This window comes from Ambystoma mexicanum, chromosome 8 (assembly GCF_040938575.1).
Source record: "Ambystoma mexicanum isolate Mex_15411 chromosome 8, UKY_AmexF1_1, whole genome shotgun sequence".
In the NCBI taxonomy this organism is placed as follows: domain Eukaryota; kingdom Metazoa; phylum Chordata; class Amphibia; order Caudata; family Ambystomatidae; genus Ambystoma; species Ambystoma mexicanum.
The window spans coordinates 301,627,779-301,643,703 of record NC_090929.1 but is presented as its reverse complement, the minus strand read 5'-3'; the positions used below and the strand labels follow the sequence as shown (position 1 = coordinate 301,643,703).

The 15,925-nt window shown below is 44.5% G+C and overlaps 1 protein-coding gene across 13 annotated transcripts in view; it reads left to right on the top strand.

Annotated features, from left to right (window-relative positions):
• The window catches only part of EHMT1 (euchromatic histone lysine methyltransferase 1), a 2,375,011-nt gene that overhangs the window by 374,034 nt on the left and 1,985,052 nt on the right, over positions 1 to 15,925 (top strand). The window contains exon 1 of one of the 13 annotated variants that reach the window (XM_069609708.1): positions 14,504 to 14,625. The exons of 11 other annotated variants lie outside the window; for them this stretch is intronic. The gene's annotated coding sequence lies outside the window, so the exon portion shown is untranslated. Of the gene's footprint in view, positions 1 to 14,503; positions 14,662 to 15,925 lie in introns of those variants that run through there. One more of the 13 variants, XM_069609709.1, reaches the window with a different exon arrangement.

The following is a 15,925-nucleotide window of genomic DNA, read 5'->3' as shown; positions in this document are numbered from 1 at the left end:
TACGTTTTGATTAGTCTAAAAATATTCAATTGATCATACACCTTCATTAATGTATTCCATACCATACTCAGTACATCAGAATTCATCCAATCATAATTACCCATGTAGTGGCACCTCAGACAAATCAGTACTGCACAGTCCACTATTAAATGTTTAATAGTTTCAACAATACCTCTTGTTTTTCCAAATTCTACAAATCTGTTCCTGAAGAGGTATATTTACAAAGTCCTCCGCCCTCCAAATGTAGGCAAGATGTTAAATATTCCACCTTGCTGCTCTTAGTAACATAGACCTGTCTTCTAGAATGTTATAAAAATTTGAACACCCAATGTTTGCCAAGTGCTGAAGCTGGTCAAAGTTGGTTGTGCTTTTGTGTACCCTGTGCTAATTTTGTTTCCGCTATCCTTAACAGATGGTGTTCTATACTTAGTGTGTGTTGGTAGTTTCAGTGCAATCTAAAAGAGTAAATGGCACTGTTGACCATTAAAAAAGGCAGATTGGTGGAGTGCTCAAAAAGGTACGCTTACTTTTTTCACGCTTAAAAGGAGCTGGCCGTGTACGCATGTCTTCTTTAAAGTTGGTAGATGCAATGCAGTGCGGTAACTTCTTTCCACAAATGCTGCTCTTTCTTATTGTCTAGGTCATAAATACATTGCTGCAAGGTGTATTGACAGCCGTGCGCATATTTTGTTACTTATAACTTAGATTCCTCCAACCGAGCTATGTTTTATGTATGCCTCCCCTTGGGCACAACGAAGGTCCAGCTCCCCTTATAAAGGAATCCAGAGACAAGTGGCTGCTTTAATTGCACGTCAGATATTTGTTCCAAAATGATTTTTTTCCTCCCAAAAAGTGAATTCCCTAAATATATGAAAACATAACTAAATGGGGGTTAGGAATAATGTATGCACGTGTACAGGTCTAGAGAACTTCCGTTTAAAAAGAGCACCCACTGTCATGTCGCCGTAATATGATGCAGAGGAGTGCTCCTGGGAGTGTCAATGCGTGCAATATCGAAACGTGTTCAACCCGTGCAGTGACTGCTTTCCATGAAATGGACGCTGCTCATAGTGGACTAAAATGGTGGCTTTCCTCTGATCTTTCCTTGGCTAACTCAGTTCAGGCCCATAGAGGGAGCTAGATCATGTAGTCTTTTCCAGAGCCTATTTTACATGCACGTTCAAGGGAAGAGCAAGCAGCCTTGCTTGCAGGGAAATGACAGTGCAAGGCAAATAACCAGTGTAGAGCAATTCTTAGTGAAACAATCCAGCATCATCTTCGTGCGGGCAAATGACCCTCTATACATGCAGATTGTTTTTTTCTTGGTGTATGGTTGTCTGTGAATGTCCGTCTATGAGCCGTAGCTTTGTTTACAATGTAGGCTTATGGCCAGTGGCACTCAGCCATGCCATTTGAAATGCGATTCAACGTGTTTGGCCCTTAGTACTTTCTATCACATCTTCTTAGATTCGTGCAAAAATCATGACCAATATAGATTATTGTGAACACCATCGTGAAATGATTGACGCCAGGTTGTCTGCGGGACATGGTTTCTTTTACTGAACGGTTTTGCTTGTTTCCTCACATCCGAAATGTGCTGTACTGTGTTTACTCTTCATACATTGCTCAATAAATAATTAGCAAGAAGTGGAAGGGCGATATGAAAAGCAAGAGCCACAGCATTTATTGCCGTTATTTTTAACCTGAGGGAGATGACCTATCTCTGATGATGGGATTTTCTGTTTCCCCCTAGGGAATTCATACAGCATGCGGAGGTTACTTGCTCTATATTGTGACTCATTCCGTCTCACGAGTGTTAACGAAATGTTTTCAAATGTTTTAAATATTAGCAGGATCACAGATTAGGTCACACATGCATACCATTATCTGATCTTTTCAGAGGCATTTAGAGATTACTGAGTTAAATGTGTTCTGAGTAATATTGCCTGTGTAAGGTATTTACGTTCACTAAATCCAATGGACTATAGGGCACATAACTGTAATGTGGAACAGCTCATTTGAATGGCAGCCATCGTTTGGTGCTCGTTATTGCATGTTTTTTAACCATTGCATGGTGTCGCTCGCCATGAATGCCTAATTTTTTTTAGTATTTTTTTTATTTGTTTTTTTATAATGCACTTAATACCGGGGTTTTGTTTCTAAGCATCCATCTGGGATTCAAACCTCTGTGTGGTCTTCCTTCCAAGACCAGCATGTTGCCCCTGTGCTATGCTTATGTTAGGTTGACTCCAGTGACCTTCGATCGCTGCAGAATGGAGCATTAGCAAAATTGTGGAACAAAGAATAGAGCTGGGAGGATCTGGCAAAGAGGCTTCCCAGTAAACCTTTGAATCAAGTAACCCTGATTATTTTACTTTGCTGAGTTAAGGGTGCATTTTAGGGTTGATATCCCTTCCTCTTTGCAATGCCTTCATTCAAATCGAGGATTTACTATAGGCAGTCAGTAATTGGAAGGTACCTAGTCCCCTCCCTCGAGCTTTCTCAATTAGTCATCCTGCAGTGCACTGATGGACCAAAAAAAGTATCCTGGTAGATTGGGGCGTGGACACACACAATCCCATCGAAGCATTTTGGGAAGCTTATTGCTTTGCTTCACAAAGCTTTAATTGAATAGTATACAACTGCAGTTTTTAAGATCTGATAAGCTTGTGGAAATCACAAGCTTGAGACGCGTTGGATGCCGCTGTAAATAGTTATTGTACTACATCATAATTGATCTTTAAATGTATTGACACTTGCAAATCTAAAACCATTGTTTTTTTGCTTTACTGTTGGCTCTGTGCATCATAACCATGTGTATGGACTGTGACCTAATTTGCTTTACTGGAGGCATTGCCATTTGCCACCTTAAGAACGGCCGCTGGGATGTTGAGGGGGTCATGGCTTGTTTTAATGCTGCTGGGACATGCTGTCCTCTTGCAAATATTGTGCCAAAACTATTGCAGATGTTTGCATGCGTGGTATTGAACCCCACCCACGCACTTTTAATTTCTGATGACACCCATGATGGTATGTTGTTTAGAGTTGTGCACAGACTAGCGAAAAATCGGAGTGCTTCTATATCAGTTAAATATTTGCCTTTTCTCCTTTGCATACCTTCCAGCTGGTGAAGGTTTACAAATGGTCTACCGAGGAGACGGGCACTTTCCATAGAAATATATTCACTGCATTTCGCAGTTGCAATTAGTGTTTTTGGTTTAATGTGCAATACATTGGAATGTGTCTTTGACAGGCTGCGATTCACCTGCCTAGCTAGAGCCGATCAGATGCATTTAACAAATTGGCTGGGTGAAAGAGCTATCCGCACTTGAGTTGACAGGAATACATTAAATCTATTTTTGGAAGAGACGTGATCTTGTTTTTTGGGGTGTTCAATCTTCAAGAATCTCAACTGCCTTTCATCCGTGGAAGCAGCTGCAGCCAACCTTCCAAAATGTAATATTTTATACATCTGTTTCACATTACATTATTAACTTGTGTACAGCTGTCCCTTCGGGAGGACAAATGGAAATGTAGATTTCTCTCTTCGGCGCTATGGGTTCCAAATTATGTTAAATGTGGGCAGATGCCCTAAAGAAATCCCCAAGAAATAGAATTTCGTTTAAAGGGTGCCTCTTGCAGGATTGTTCTGCGTTTTCGTCTTTGCGTCATGTTGCAGTGTTGACAGGTTATCGTTATTGACTGTGTTTTTTTCACCAATTTGGAGCCTGTATTGAAGCCATGTATTGTCAGTATAGCTCCTCCAGTGGAAGCTCTGAGTCAGCTTGTGAAATGGCTTGGCTCCAGCTCTGCCGAGAGCTGTTAAATGGCCTCCATTGAGCATGCTCTTTCAGTAGAGGGAGCTTGTGTCACATGAGCTAAACTATTGAATCACTGTTGACGAGGCTCTGGATGTCAGCCCAGTCTTGCTTAAAAAAAGAACGACAGCCTCCTAGCAGGTACAGTAAGCTGGGTATCCACGGCGCTATATTCCATCTGTCATATTATTTTTTTAAGGTTCCGATTTAAGGCTCTTGCTGGGTAAAAAATGAAGAAGGAAAGGAGGGGCACGATATCTGAATAAACACGAGAGCACAACAGTGGCACGGGTAGGCTGCAGTTTGTCTTTCAGAAGATTCCTTGCTGGTTTGGGGAACACCTTCTAGAGTGGTTTGGGACAGTTGAAGGCTCCAAATTAATTTAGTCCCTCCATGTTTTTATTTTGTTGATCAGTCTCTTGGGTGCTTTGCACCCTGTAACTCAGTTTTATTGATATTCTTTTTAGAAATTCTGAAATCCGGCCACAACACTTACAGCTTTGTCTCTGCCTCATCACCCTTGAACAAAGCGCCTCTTTCGAACTGGGCTGTAAAGCTGGGATGTCTCCACTTTAAGCGACAAACCAAATCGTGTACATCCCGTAGAGCTAATGTATTCCATTACATGGCTTGGTAATCTGCTGCCAATGGATGAAACCTTTCTGTTTCTGATAGTTCTGATATGTACCCGAAATGCTAACGAAGAAAAAGGTGCCTATCAAGTGCCTCTTTCATAAGGACAATTGTTTTTTTTCATTTCTTGGTCTGCAGTTGTGGACCGAAAAAGATATTGTGGTGGTCGGAATGGTCAATGTTGAAAAATGTGAACACCATTTTTCATGTGTGAGGGATTGGAGAGGATCACCTTTATTAACCAGCAGCACATTTAAGTAATGTAGCTCTGAAAGTGCCAGTGCTGCTTGTTGTTAAGACGGATTTCTAAACTCTGTCCTGGAGGGGCAGAGGTTCAGAAGGCCAGCCTAGATTCTTGGAACAGGGTAACCTCTGGACAAGCCAGACCAATCAGGGTAGCGATCGCGGCGGTCAAGACTAGGTCTCAAGAGGGGTGAGGGTGACTGAAGGCCCGCAATGAGCACACAAAGCAAGGACACTTACAAATTACTCCAAGCAGGTGTTATATTAAAAATATATACACATTTATTACAAGGCCTTTGTAACATTGACCGTAGCGAGAAATCACAATAAAACTCAAGTAGACCAACACATACCAACCCAATACAATATATATACAAATGAGTCTAACGAGTTAGACGCACGAAATGTGTAGACCACTTAGATGGGGAGGAAAACAGGCAGTGCGAATAATAATTAGACCCAGTCCGCCTCCAGAGGCACCTAACTAAAAGGAAGTCCAAGCCCTACGAAGAGTGGAGCCTTGTGCTCAAAAGTACCTGCACACGCTGGTGCCAACGGGCAAAAAGGGGAGTCTCTTCGAGGGAATCAGGCAGTTTAGTTCGGTGAACAAATGAAGATGAACAGAGCTCGGCGACTCAAGCGCAGCCTCCACTGTGGGCAGAAGCAGAGCGCGAGTACGGAAAGGCGTGCTGTTAGACACAGCGGGGGAAAAGCTATGGGCTCTTGCAGGAGGGCGACAAGTTCCTAGCGATGCTACTCACCGGTCCCCGATGCAAGCAGACCCAGGCTTCTCCGCGTCGGTTTCAGTGCTGGCAGGTTCAGATGGGAGCAGGGGACGGCTCGTCGTCGTGTAGATTCCGCAGCAGCAGAAGTTGAGTTGACGGCGTCCCAAATGCAGTGAACCCGCACAGTTTGTTACCACAGCAGGGCAATGGAGCGGCCGTGTGTATTTCAGCCAAATGTACACTACTCACTTCAGACCTGGGAATGCCAAGTGTATGAATCATGTGAGGGTGACAAGGACTCGTAATACAACACAACCTGACGGCGGTTACAGAGCAAGACTCCTGGGTAGGCTGGTCCGTCTGCTGGATGGCCCAGGGACACTTCCAAAGGCTTACGTGCAGGAGATGGTGAAGATGCCGAGAATAGTTCCCACTATTCCAAGGGTCGAAGTACCAGTACAGACCGCCTCGTTCGATCAGAGGTAGAAAGGGTTTCACCAAGCGACAGTGCAGAGGAGCAGCCCTTCAGCGGGTCACCAGCGATTCCTCGGTTCAGCCTCGTGGTTGCAGGATACTTGGCTCCTGTATTCCTTTGTTCGTGAGAACTCCGGAGATCGACATGGTAGTGGCGTTTTCAGCCCCCTCTTGTTCACGGTTCCCTTCGCGCCAAAACAGAGGGGACCCAATGGGAGATCTGCTCATAAAACACTCACACCATCTGTGGACCTTATCACGGACCACGGGGGTCCCAGGCATTCACACCACCCTAGACTCTCTGGCGCCCAGGATGTGTATTGGGACCAGACATCCCAGCCCCCATCCTGGAGGCACACACAGGCCTGTAGAAGCCCGCGAAAGCATCTGTGTTTCGCGGGAAAGTACATGCCCAAATAAGGTCCGCTCAACCTGGGGGAGGTGAAGGGGGCAAGACGATCAACGGACAGGACAGAGAGCCTTGTGGTGTGGCCATTTTGGGAGCCAGGCCACCATTTTGGGCTAAGTGCGAGAAACGCGCTTAAAACGCCAAAAAAAGCTCAAAAACACAAACGATCGCTGCCACCAATCCCGTCCGTGATTCACTTGCACCGTTCATTTACAATCCAAAGAGAGTATCTAGGGCCTGTAGAAGTCTAGAGACCCAAGAGAGCAGTAACTTGGCTTACAGTGCCCTCTTGTGCCATGTTGCGCGAAAGCTGCAACATGATAAAGAAACTACGGAGAACAGCGTTTCCTGGTACTGACTGTCTTAAGGGCATGTCAGTTTCCCCGTAAGAATGGAGCGAAAGCCCAGAGGAGTGCGGCAGAAGGCTGCACTTCTCTGGCAAAGTCTAGATCATGGTGAAAACAGCAAAAAGTTTAGGGGTTGCCACATGGAAGGAAAATGACCCCCAAATAAGAAATCTTTCCTAACACTTGTGTACTTAAATTGATGAGTCTCGGCAGATGGTGCTAAAGTGCTCTCCTTTAACTGAAGTGTTGAATGGATTGTCTTCCCACGTATCCCTCATCTTATGATAACTCCATATCAAGCTTTAGCTTCTCCAGATTTTTTTTTCCAGCAGGGGGCGCTGGACATTGATGCCAGTCGACTGGGTGTCCCTCAAGGGTCTCGTCTCGGTGTCAACGTCATCGATGGTATTTAGTGCACAGCTTCAGTTCTGTTTTTCCGCGAAAGCTATCGCTTGGAATGGAAAAGGCCTGCACGAGTTTTTGAGCAGGAAGACCCCACTGATATTTTAGATAAGGGACCACCGGAGGACCCTATTCTTACTTTCCATGTAGCTTTACAAAGAAGAGTTGACGATTGGGAGACACCATAATTAATTCCTGCAGTGAACAAAAAGCTGAAAAGCAAGTACCACGCATCAAGCAATGACCTTTACTATCTAAGCATCCAACTCATCGAAATTTTGGAGCATATTCCCGAAGGGGAAGAACGAGACGGCTTCTTAAACATTGTCAAGGATGGGAAAGAAGCAATGTGTGAATCCCTCCAGGCAGGTCTCGATTCTGCTGACAGTATCAGAAGGGCTATGGTGGCTAGCACTGTAATGCACAGATTTGCCTGGTAGAGAGTCTGGTTTTGCTCCAGGTGTGCAGTCTAGACTTCTTAACATGCCCTTTGACGTCACACATTTATTTGACAGAAAAGCTGACTGGGGCCTGGAGAAGCTGCAGACCTCCAACAGCAGCCAAATCCATTGATGCTGCAGTCGGACAGCCACAACCATCTCGCTCCACTGGTACAACTTAGAGCGGCAGGTCATTTCGCTATTACTCCTCAGTTGGGAGAGGACTGTTGAATTAGAGGTCAGAGAAGATTACTGCATGGTGGGCGGAGAAGAGGTGCTCAGACCACCCAGGCAACTGCTGCTTTACCCTCAGCTGCTGCATCAGCCCCATCAAAACCTCAGGCCTTTCTCCACAAGACTGGTGGGAGGCAGACTCTTGCAGCATCTGAAAGAATGACGGGGTATTACTTCCGATGCATGGGCATTGGAAACCGTTGCCCATGGTTACTGCCTTCACGTTTGAAAAAGGCCTCAGGATCATCCACCGCGGAGCAGCTCTTTGAAATTTCCAGATCTGCTCCTATGGAGGACATTTTGACCCTGCAAGAGAAAGGTGCTATAGAACCGGTACCTGTAGCAGAGAGGAACAAGAGTTGGTACTCCTCCTACTTTGTAATCCCCAAGAAGGACGGATGATTGACACACATCTTGGACTTAAGATACTTCAACAAGTTCCTCAGGAAGGACGAGTTCAAGGTGGTCCTACCTTCTCAGAACCTTCAGGTCCTCCAGCTTTAGGACTGGAGGGTATCATTGGAACTTCCGGATGCTTACTTTCATGTGCCAATCCATCACAAGCACAAAGTACCAGTTGGCGGTTCTCCTTATCAGTTTAGAGTTCTGCCATTTGGGCTGACCTCCGCCCCAAGGGTTTTCACCAAGTTGATGGCGTAGGTAGCAGCGAGTCTCGGGAGAGGGGCGATTCATGTCTACCCTTATCTGGACGATTGGCTGATCACGGCACGTTTCCCTGAATAGGCCCTGTATTATGTCCGCGCCGCCTGTCACTCCCTCCAGACTGGGCTTCTCCCTCAACTTTAAGAATAGAAAGATACTATCTGAAAGGATCCGATTAATTGGGGCTGTTCTAGACTCTTCCTTTGGAAAAGCCTCACCAACCGAGCTGAGGGCCCAAGACCATCTACAGATGACCAATTTCCAGAGTGCCCCTCATCTTCTGGCCTTTGATTGTTTTGAGGTTGGTTGGCATCATGGCATTCTGCATTTTCTTGGTGCCAGGGGCCTGCCTGAGAATGAGATCCCTTCAATGGGCCCTCAGGACTCAATGGTCCCAATTTTCAGATGGGATGTTAGACCGCCTTTGGCTTCTGAGCAGAGTCGCACAGGACCTTCTGTGGTGGGCCTGCAAGGACAACTTTTTAAAAGGAGAATCTTTGTCAACCATAGCCGGAGATAACAGTAGCAACGGACGCCTCACTCATGGGGTCGGGAGCCCACACCAACAATCTATCAGCGGTCGGTTGTCTCCATCGGAGTCCAAACTAGATATCAACCTGTTGGAGCTGAGGGCAATCAGACTAGCGTTGAAGGCCTTTCTGACTTCTGTATGGGGAAAGAATGTCCTGATAATGATTGACAACACAGTGGCCATGTACTACCTCAAGAGAGTAGGCATAGGGTCACTACCACTGTGCAGAGAAGCAATGCTGCACCCCTTCTGGGCAATTCAAGAAGGAATCTCTCGATCAGTAGTTCACCTAGCCAGAGAGTAGAATATGGCGGCAGACACTCTGAGCAGGCAGAGCAGTCTCCCACGAGTGGGATCTAGCTCAGGAAGTCCTTCAAGAGAACCTCACCCTTTGGGGAATCCCTCAAGTGGATCTGTTTGCAACTAGTGTCAACCGGAAGTGCAAAGTGTTTTTGCTTCAGGGAATTTGCTCCAAGAGTAGCTCTAGGGGACGCGTTCGTAGTGGACTGGATGCTTCCACTCCTGTATGCGTTTCCTCCAGTCCCCATCATTCCTCATGTGATCAGGAGGTTGAGAAAGTTTGGGAAATCCATGATCCTAATTGCCCCAGATTGGGCCAGGAGGAGGTGGTACCCAGACTTTCTGCACACGTCAATCTGCACTCAATACGTCTTTCACAAAGAGAGTACCTTCTCTCGCAAGAGGGTCGGATACTCCATCCAGAGGTCAAGACTCTCAACCTTCATGCATGGTTTCTGAGAGGCTAAGGTACAAGGATTGGGACCTCCCAGATGACTTAATGGAGCAACACAATCCTTATACTGCTGTCGTTGGAACAAATGCTGCAGCTAGTGCAGGGCTAAGAATGTGGATCCTTTTACATGCAGTACACCCATGGTGTTATCCTTTTTACTGCCCCTGGCCATTCTGGGGCTCCAGATTGATGCAATTAAAGGGTATCTAGCAGTGCTATTTATTCTCGAGCGCTCCTTTTGAAGTGGTATCTTTCTTCAAGGTTCCACTGGTTATATAGTTTTTGAAAGGATTGACTAATGTTTTTCTGCCGGTCCTGGTTTGGGATCTCAACCTAGTTCTGAAATTCCTAATGTGTGCGCCATTCGAGCCTATTCACTCCTGTCCTTTAAGATTGTTAACCTTAAAGACATCCTTTTAGTGGCTGTTAAATTAGCCCGTAGGGTAAGTGTACTTCAAGCCTTGTCCTGCAAGCCCCCATAAAGTCTTTTTTTTAGGGATGGTCCTTAAGGTTAAACCTACCTTTCTACCAAAAATGGTTTGAGTTTCATTTAACTCAAATCATTCGATCTTATTTCTATCCCCACCTCATCCTTGAAAGGAAGAGGAGAGGCTACACAGGCTTGACGCAAAACGAAACGTGCACTTAGTCTTGTCTTAATGTAGACATTGTTGAAAAGTAAAAACTATCAACTTTTTGTTGGCTGCACAGGCCATAGGTTGGGTATGGCGTTCTCAAAACAAACTTTATCTGGGTGGATCATGCTAGGAATCTCTGAATGCTACAGATGGGCTGTAAATGATCCTCCTTAGGGTCTCGGAGCACATTCAACCAGGTGAATGGTTACTTCCTCTGCTTTAGAGGAGTCCCAATTAAGGATATTTGTGCAGCTGCTGCATGGTCCTCAGTCCACACTTTCACCAAGCATTATAGTATGGACTTTTCCTCAGGCCGGGAAGGTGTTTTTGGGAAGGCAGTGGTACATGCTGTACATACAGACCAATAAGTAACCCCAAAATTCTAATTGGAAACTGTAAATTCTGACTCCTCCTCCAAAGATGCAAATACTGCTTTGGGAGTCGATCCTAGGAGGACTACGTAGAGGGACACGATCCATTTGAAGAACAAGTTACTTACCCATGGTAACGTTCTATCGACTGGATATTCGTCCTACGTATTCCTCATTGCCCCTCCCAGCCTACGCCGCAGTAGAATTTCCATGTCATTGCAGTTTATGCTCTTTTAAGGTGAGTAGATGTCGGGCCTAGGATAAACTAATACACGTAAAAAATTAAACTGAATCCAATGGTCACCGAACGTGCTCTATACCATCGATGACGTCAACACCGAGACTGAGGCCCTCGAGGGACATCGAGTGGATAAACATTGCTGCGCCCCTGCTGAAAAATGTTTCCTGAGCAGCTAAACCTGGATATGGAGATAACCTAAAATGAGAAATACGTGGGGGTAACATCCAGTCGAAAGAAAGTTACCACGGGTAAGTAACTTGCTCTTCTTTTCTACTTTTTTTGTCGTGGCTTTCTGGTTATGGGATGCGTGAGGTGAACATTCATCCCTTTGTGGGGTTCACCCTAAAGCTTGAACCTGCAATAACTTTGACTGAAAACTCCTTGCATTTTTAAGCACAAACATCTAACCATCTACTACATTCAGGGGTTTCAGTTTGATCAGAAATGGCAGAAGGATATACCTATGGCTGTGCCCCTACAGACACAAAAACAGTATGCATTTTCTAATTGTTGAATAAAGTCTTTGTTTGCCAGATAATTTCTGTCCAAAACCTGTTGTAGTAAAGCTTATTTATTGTTTATTTATATAGCATTTATACTCAGGTGAAGTACTTCAAAGCGCTTCATGGCGGGAAGGTTACGAGGGAATACAGTAATCATTCTTGGGCCTTGAAGATTCTGAATGATCTAAACAGAAAAACTTGCATACTACGACTGACGTTTCTCCTAGTGCAAGTGCATGAAGTGGTGCAGTTGAGAACAAGCTGGGGAGGGGGAGGGGACAGGGAGAGTATAGACAAACTGGAACTAGTACATTTAGGTCCTGTATGCGTACAGACGGAGGTTCAGAGGCGGGTGGAACAAAGAATCTGGTCCAGCAGGGCCTCAGTCCTTTAGATTGGAAGTTTGCACTTGCCGCTCCTATCCTTGCCTTGTTGGTATTGTATCTTGTGGCCTTCCTGAGGTCACCTATGACATTTTAGGCGTGGACCTACAGGGGTTTGCAGGACACGTTTTAATGTGGGGCTTTTTCTTAAATACATAATGGTTAACTTATGCCCTTTATAATTTTCTTTTCTATTTTTTTGGTGACATAGTCTTAAATTTGTGTTATTAGCTGTGTTTTTTTTTATTTGTACAGAAGAGTAGTTTTGTTTGCCTTGTGCTGATCGTGAAGTGTATTTGGCACAGTTGTTAGATGAGTGTTTCTCAAATAGAGAAGCGAAGGTCTAAAGATCTGAAGGCAGCTGGCTGTTCCTAACATGCAGGATTCAGATGTATTAGTTTGTGAAGCAATAGTACACCATCATAACGTGAAAACCCTTTAAATTTCTTGAATGGGTTGCACACATTTTATTTGACTAGTATTTGTATCTTGTGTTTACCTGGTTGGTAGTTTGCATTAGTGAGGACACATGATTTGGCCAGTTCTCTTTACAGAAATAGATTGTGTTGGCTATGTTTCTCCTATGGGTTTCTCATCGTTCTGGTTACCCCTCCCTTACTTAAGAGCACTCAATGCTCACCTTTTGCGGATTATCTAACCGTCAGCTATTATTTGTGCTTCAGGTTACTTGGGCAGAGTATCAATTTACTCATGTTTGTGTTTCAACAGAAATGTATTAGTGCAATACATAAATAAGCCTAGGAACCGGCTTCATCACTCCGGCACATTGATTAACAAAACATCAATACTACAGGTGATGTTTAGACAACATGGTTGCAAAATGCAAAACAGTGCTCTTAAGGGAAGGGCAACCAGTCTCCTATTCTGACTGTCCACATTCTTCCACACTTGAGCCTGGTCCCCCGATGACAAATGTGTGGAAGTACCCATTAGATGATGGTTTTCTCATCGTTCTGCCATGAATTCCTGAAAGCCGGGTCCTCTTGAACATTTCTTTAATAGTTGTGTATTACTGGAAGGGGTTGATACAGACGCTTTGTTCTATTTATCGTTTTCATGTGTGACGCTTGTTTTTTGTTTAAATTATTGCTGCATTGTTGTGGAGCCTTATTTTGTGAACCGTATTTCTCCAATATTGCATGATATGATAGTTTATTTATATAGCGCCTATTCACAATGTGTTTCAAAGCGCTTCACAGCAAGGGAGGGCACAAGGGAAAATATGACATTTTTACAGGCCATGAAAAACAAGAATGTGAAATTAACTACCCTACTAGGCCTGACAATATTTCTGATAGAGCCATAGATTAACAAGAGGTGAGGACGAAGGAGGGAGAGGACCAAAACAAGCGACTATGGTACTAGGCTTGACGACATTTCAGATACTGCTGGAGCGGGGTGGGGGACAAGTAAAGGGAGGGGGGAAGAGATCAACATTTGTTGCCATCATACTAGGTCCAGGGACAATTTTGATAGAGTAAGTGCCTAGAGAAATGTGAAGGAGGACGGGAAGAGAGGTGCTATCACTATTTTGTGTACCTACATTGACACTTTTCAATGCTCCTTGCACGAGTTTGCTGAAAATCAATCCATGCTTTTTTGCCACCTTCACTCACTCGTTGAACAGTTGTCAATGACTGAAGGCTCTTCTTGGGTAGTGGAAGATCAACACATTTTGTGAGCAGAGTCTGTGTGGAACATGACTGCGCTTCGGTCCCCCTCTATGGGCTTTGCGTGTTGTTGGAGCGGGGGAGGGGTAATGGAGCTTCACTGATAAATGCCATAACAGACGGTACAGACTACAGCAGTTGGCAAGCACGCTGTATGAAAGAACATTCGTCAACTAGCAGTAATCGAATGGACTTTTGAGTGGTTGGACAAAGAAATGAAAGTGCTTTTTAAAAAAAATTACCAGCTCACTGCTTTAAATGCCTTAGTTATTTGTTGTGGTTGAGCAGGAAAGCCATACATCGTATTTGTTATCGACCTGGGGCGCCAGCTGGACTGAAACACAATGGAGGTTTTGGACAGATTCTCTTGCAAACCCTCTCCATAAATCTCTTGGCAACGCAGGCACACAGAGTAGAATTCCAGTAAGTGTGGAAATGGACACAAGAAATGTCATCCACGCGTTCATCATGGTGGACGAGCAGATACTCTTGAGCAATTAGCCACTTCTCCAGTCTAACTTTATCATTTTACGACTATTGTGGTGGTTATGTACATCCGATGTTATCTGTTCCCCTATCCATTGTTAAAGTAAATAATATTCCATTCTTTGTTTCCTTTTTTTTTTCTCAAAGAATTCGCCTCAGTGCGTGGTCTTGGCTTTTTCGTCCACTGAAGATAAGTTAAAATGTAGGTTTACATTCTCGTACCCAATTCCAGCCCCGTTTCATTTGCACGTCTCCCATGTGGGATTTGGTCTTTGTTGCAGTCACTGGCCACAAATGCTCGAAAGTATACCTCCTAGTATGACCTTAAAGCCGCTTAATTGGGGCACATTTGTGAGCTTTGAGTGCAGGAACACCCCTCATCCGGCAAGTGACACGTTATTGTTTCCGTTGTGAAGATGGCAGGTCGGCGTGTGCCTGTAAACAATGTAGTTATGAAATGGCAGTGACTGACGGAGCTGAGCATGCTCGGGAACAGCCTGTAGGGGGAGGTGATCAGAGAAAGATGATCTAATTCAGCAGATTTGTTGTGAGAGAAGGGAAGGCCAGGCCGTTTGCTAATGACGGAGCAGAAAACACGTCTGAGAGGCCTTACACAAACCGCTGGATCTGGAACCAGGGTACTTGCACTGCAGAAATGTTTAAGCTCCTTTTCGGTAAAATGCTTTTGGCTAAATCTCTTGGGGAAAACATTGAAGATTCCCGTTATTGTTTTCAAGCTTGTTTTACTGCAGCAGAAATAACCCAGTTAACGTATTTTGCCTTTTTTGTCTTTAGATGTCCAAATCCCAGCTTTAAGGTGGCGGGAGTGCTAGATTTCAAACATTTCTGTAAATTACGTCTGCAGCAGTGTGTTCTACGATTACTTTAGTTTTTTTAAGCACACTAGACTTTAAAACGTAAACGTGGATTGGATTGGATGGAATGACGATTTGCTATGTGGTGTGGTCTGCTGCCTCAACGCCCATCTTGAACATGTTACTGGCTATGGGTCTGGGCCTCTTTGTTCGAAGTATTGCCCTTGCATCAACCTACTCAAGTGTATCCAAAGCATGTGTGTTGGGCCCTGCACACTCTGGGATTCCATTAATTATAATTCAGAGAACAGGGGTTTAATGGGTGGTTGGCAGTGGAGAAGTGCAAAAACTATGATCATTGGGCAATTTATGGGTGCTCTCTAAGATTTTTTATGTGAGATTGTGAATCGTTTCTCAAGAGAGACCGTCTTGTTTCTGTAAGTTTGTGCAAAGCTCATCGAATGACTGCTGATTGGTGTGAGCACCCGCCTTGAATATTAACTTTCTGTTGGTTATTTTCTCAGGCTTCAGAGCTGCGAGTTGCATTCCTTATCACTTAAAGTAGTGATGTCCCCTAGCCAAACGTGCAAGTTTGGATCATAGTTTCACATCCCTCATTGATTTGCAACACTGTTTTCTGACTGCCAAAGAGCGGGTAATGGGTGATGGTTTGGTTTTGACAATTTGAAACACTTTAGTTTCCTCAACTTTTCCAAAGGCAAACTCATTCTCCCATTGCATTCTGACTTTGTTTTTGAGGACCAGCAGGATTGGGGTTGGAGCAGACCATGCCCATTTGCTGTTAACTTGGTAAGACACTGCTGTGGGGAACATGGTTAAGTAAATTGTGCGATTTTAATTTAACCGGATAGCTTGGAATTGTGGTGCGCAGACAGTTTTCTGTGGTAGCATTGGCTACAATATACTTCCTTTGTTCATGGCCGTTGCCCAAAAGAGAACATTGAGAACACAATTTTTCAGTATATCCGTTGTCACAGGGCTGTTTCCCTTGTACCTTGTGGTGTTGATAAAGTTACGACCCTTTCGTTCCTGGCATATTTGGATTGAGCAACAATACACATTAATGTGGTGGTAGCCAATTCTTTGTACAGCGGTGGGCTGT